This window comes from Opisthocomus hoazin, unplaced genomic scaffold (genome assembly GCF_030867145.1).
Source record: "Opisthocomus hoazin isolate bOpiHoa1 unplaced genomic scaffold, bOpiHoa1.hap1 HAP1_SCAFFOLD_220, whole genome shotgun sequence".
NCBI lineage: Eukaryota > Metazoa > Chordata > Aves > Opisthocomiformes > Opisthocomidae > Opisthocomus > Opisthocomus hoazin.
In genome coordinates this window covers 29,034-31,806 of record NW_027449020.1, presented here as the reverse complement: position 1 = coordinate 31,806, position 2,773 = coordinate 29,034, and the positions used below count along the sequence as shown (strand labels likewise).

Here is a 2,773-nt window from a genome sequence, read left to right as displayed (position 1 = left end):
GGCGCAGCAGCATGGCGGCGCCCTGGTGTCGGGTGCCGGGGCGGCGGGGGAGCAGAGAGGCCAGCCGTGAGGCGCGGGCTCCCCTGCGACGGGTGCGGGGGTGCGTGGTGGCTGCCCGAGGGTGGTGGGACGGGAAGCTTCGAGCCGCCCGCTGTGACAGGCTGCCGGTGCGCTGGAGGCGAGGCGGGTGCGGGCAGCCCCGGGGCCAGAGGCGGGAGGTGACGCAGGGGAAGGGGGGAAGGAGGCGGGCACCCCCCCCAACTCGGCAGCGCTCCCCGGCCCCGCTCGCCCCGCGCAGCCGCCCCCAGCTCCAGCACGTCCCCTGAAGCCTGTCCCGGAGCCCCCGGCCTCCCCCAAGGCCCGTGGTGCGGGCGGCACACTGGGCCTCGAGCGTGCCTCGTCCTCCCTTAACGCGGTCGCCGCTGCTTCTTTCTCTGTGGCAGGGGCCGCGCTGAGGACGCGTTTGTCCGTTCCTGCCCTGGGGATGCCGTTGGCTGCGCCCGCTCCAGGCTTGTGAGGGCTGTGTGTGCCGGGCCTCGGTCTCCTGGCGTCGTGGGGGCGAAAAGGGAGAGGCGGAGCGTTGAGTGGCTGCGGACGGGAGCTGGCGGGGCTGAAGCTGGAGAGTCCCGAGAAGGCTGAAGAAGAAGAAAAAATGGAAGGCCACCTGGCTGGCAGCTGCCTGGCTCCGCAGGCAGGAGAGAGCCTGCCTCTGCGGGTGAGGAAGGCTCCCTCTTGGTAGCCTGCAGCAGGCCAGGCCGCCAGCGTGTCCCGCAGGGTCTGTATGTGTCACCAGCAGCAGCATGGTACGGTTGTGGAGCGCGTGAGCGAGCGAGGCTACGTGCCTAGGGAGCCTCGTGTCCTGAGAGCCGCGCCACATGCGCGTTTTTTCTTAGGTGTAGGACAGCCAAGCGACCGGAGTTACGGAAGAGGAAGGGAGGAGCGCAGGAGAGAGAAGCGCCTGAAGCGGCAGAGTCTCCCGGCAGCGCCGAGAGCGAGATCTGCGGTGAGTGGCGGGCCTCCGGGGCCCTGTCGCCCCTCTTCTGCGTCCCGGGCCCTCCCCTGGATCCTCCTCTCTCCCACGCTGCTGTGATTGTTTTGTTTTTTTGTTTTTTTTTTTTTCTTTTTCCTTTTCTTTCCCTTTCCCTGTACCTCCCGTCTTCTGTCTGTGTTTGTGTCCTGCTACCTCTCCCTCTTTTTCTCCCTCCAGAATTTCTTTAGCCGGCTCCCTGTCTCTGTTGCTCTGTTTCTCTGTCCTGCTGCCTGTCCGGTCGTTTCTTGCTATACGTCCCTGTTCAGCCAGCTCTCCCTTTTTGCCCTTCTCTCCTTCTCTGTCCTGCTTCATGGCCCTTTCTCTCCGTCCTGTAGCCCCTTGCTGGTTTGTTTTGGGGTTTCCCTGCACACCCCCCCCCGCCCCCTCTCTTCTTGGTCTCTTTGTCTAGATCTGACCCTTTCTTTGTTTCTCGGTCCCTTTTTTCCTGTTCACTGTCCTTTTTCTCTCTCTGCCTGTGTGTCCTGTGCTCCATTGCCATCTTTGTCTCTCCTTTCTTCTTCATCTCCTCCCCCTGCCCCTGTCTCTCTCTCCCTCTTTCGCGCTCACCGGCCCAACATTTTCGTGCTCCGTCTCTGCAAGGCTCCTCGTCCCTGTTTTTCTTGATTTCTCTACCTCTCTGGCGTTTTCTTTCGACCCTTCTTTCTCTCTGAGCTCCTCGGTCTTCTCCCGTGTCTTATTTTCGTCTTCCTAGTGCTCTGCCCTGCTCCCCGTCACTTATTTTCTCTCTCCGTTTCTCTGCCCTGCTCCCCCTCGCTCTCTTTCTTTCTCCGTTCCCCTCTGCTGCTCCACAGCAGTGTTTTTCCTTTCTCCGGCTCTCTGACCTGCTCCCCGCCCACCCAGGTTGGCCGTCCCAGGTTTTGTGCTGTTTTTTCCCTTCTCCGCCTCTCTCTCCTGCTGCCCAGCCGAGGCGTTTCCCCCTCCGTCTCTGTCCTGCTCCCCTGTCTCTTATTTTTGCCTGTCTTTCACTTTATCCTGCCTCCCTGTCCCCTTTTTCTCTCTCAGTATCACCTTGTCCCACTCCCTTTCTTTGACAATCTGTCCTGCTCCTTGTCCTTCTCTTTCCCTTCTCTGTCATTCCCCATCCTTCTTCTGGCCTTTCTTCCTTCTCTTTCTACCCTGCTGCCGCAGTGCTTCTTTCTCCATCGCTGTCCTGCTCCCTGGCCCTTGTTTCCTCTCGCCGTCACTCTGTCCTGGTTCCTGTCCCCCGGTTTTTCTGTCTCTGTGTCTCTGTCCTGCTGCCTGTCTGGTTGTTTCTTGCTATACGTCCCTGTCCAGCCGGCTCTCCCTTTTTGCCTTTCTCTCCTTCTCTGTCTTGCTTCCCGGCCCTTTCTTCTCTTCCTCTCTCTCTGTCCACTAGCCCCTTGCTGGTTTGTGTTGGGGTTCCAACCCTAACCACCCTCTTCTTCGTCTGACCCTTTCTTTGTTTCTTAATACCTTTTTCCCTGTTCACTGTTGTTTTTCTCTTTCTGTCAGTGTGTGGGGACGGGGGTGGGAAGCTCGGGGCGGGGAGTGGAGGCTGGAAAGAGGTAGGAGGTTGCAGAGGGGTGGGAAGCTGAACTATGTAGAGGCCAGCAAAATGGGAGGTAGGAGGCTGATGAGGGGTGGGAGGCTGGGGGCGAGAGTAGAGACCAGAAAAAGAAGGAGGCCGGAAAGGGGTGGGAGGCCGCAGCAGGGTGGGAGGCCGGGGGCGAGAGTAGAGGCCAGAAAGAAAAAAAGGAGGCC

The 2,773-nt window shown here is 60.4% G+C and overlaps 1 long non-coding RNA gene across 1 annotated transcript; it reads left to right on the top strand.

Moving 5' to 3' along the window:
- Nucleotides 1-988, top strand: LOC142360221 (uncharacterized). Its single transcript, XR_012762894.1, has 3 exons — nt 1-71; nt 444-803; nt 894-988. It is a non-coding gene; the product is annotated as an uncharacterized LOC142360221 (long non-coding RNA).
- Nucleotides 989-2,773: the final 1,785 nt, after the last annotated feature.